This window comes from Penaeus monodon, chromosome 3 (genome assembly GCF_015228065.2).
Source record: "Penaeus monodon isolate SGIC_2016 chromosome 3, NSTDA_Pmon_1, whole genome shotgun sequence".
NCBI classification, from domain to species: Eukaryota; Metazoa; Arthropoda; class Malacostraca; order Decapoda; family Penaeidae; genus Penaeus; species Penaeus monodon.
The window spans coordinates 43170822-43171589 of NC_051388.1; positions in this window are offsets into that span (position 1 = coordinate 43170822).

A 768-nucleotide genomic window follows, 5' to 3' on the forward strand; every position below is an offset into this window, starting at 1 on the left:
CTGTGATCACCTCAAAAACTCAGAGCTGAAGTCATTCTGCCCTCAGCATCGGCTCGGTCAACACTTCAAGTTCACATAGACCGCTCGCCCTTGCGGGCATGCCACGGCTGTACTCCAACTACCATACTCCCGTGTTAATAAATATAGAACCTACGACAGCTTTAACTCCTATACCCAAGAACAAACAAGCAGTTCCATCACGGTGGGGGAGTCTCACCACATCATTACATTGGCGGCAGCAAGTGGGATAACACCACCCCATCATTACATTGGCGATAGCGCACTGAATTAACACACATTATTACAATTGGTGCCATCAGGTGGGATAGCCTCCCCCCTACCATTACATTGGTGGCAGACCACTAGGATAACCCCCCATGTTATTACATAGATTGATAGATAGAGATAGATAGATGGAGATAGAAAGATAGATAGATAGGTAGAGAGAGAGAGAGAGAGAGAGAGAGAGCGAGAGAGAGAGAGAGAGAGAGAGAGAGAGGAGTGAGAAAGATAATACGATAGACAGGAAGAGAGTGAGAATGTATGGCGTTGATATCATTTCGTAATAATTTTATATAAACACGATATTGGAAAACGCATACTAGACAAGCGTTTCCCATGACCGACAAGCGACAAGAGGCCATGAAGTACTCCATATCCAAGATGGATGCTGATGGATCCCATATTCATCAACAAAAGACAGGAAACGGGCGCAAGAGATGATAGACCGTTTGATTACTGAACACGAGGAGCTGGTCAGTAATCTGT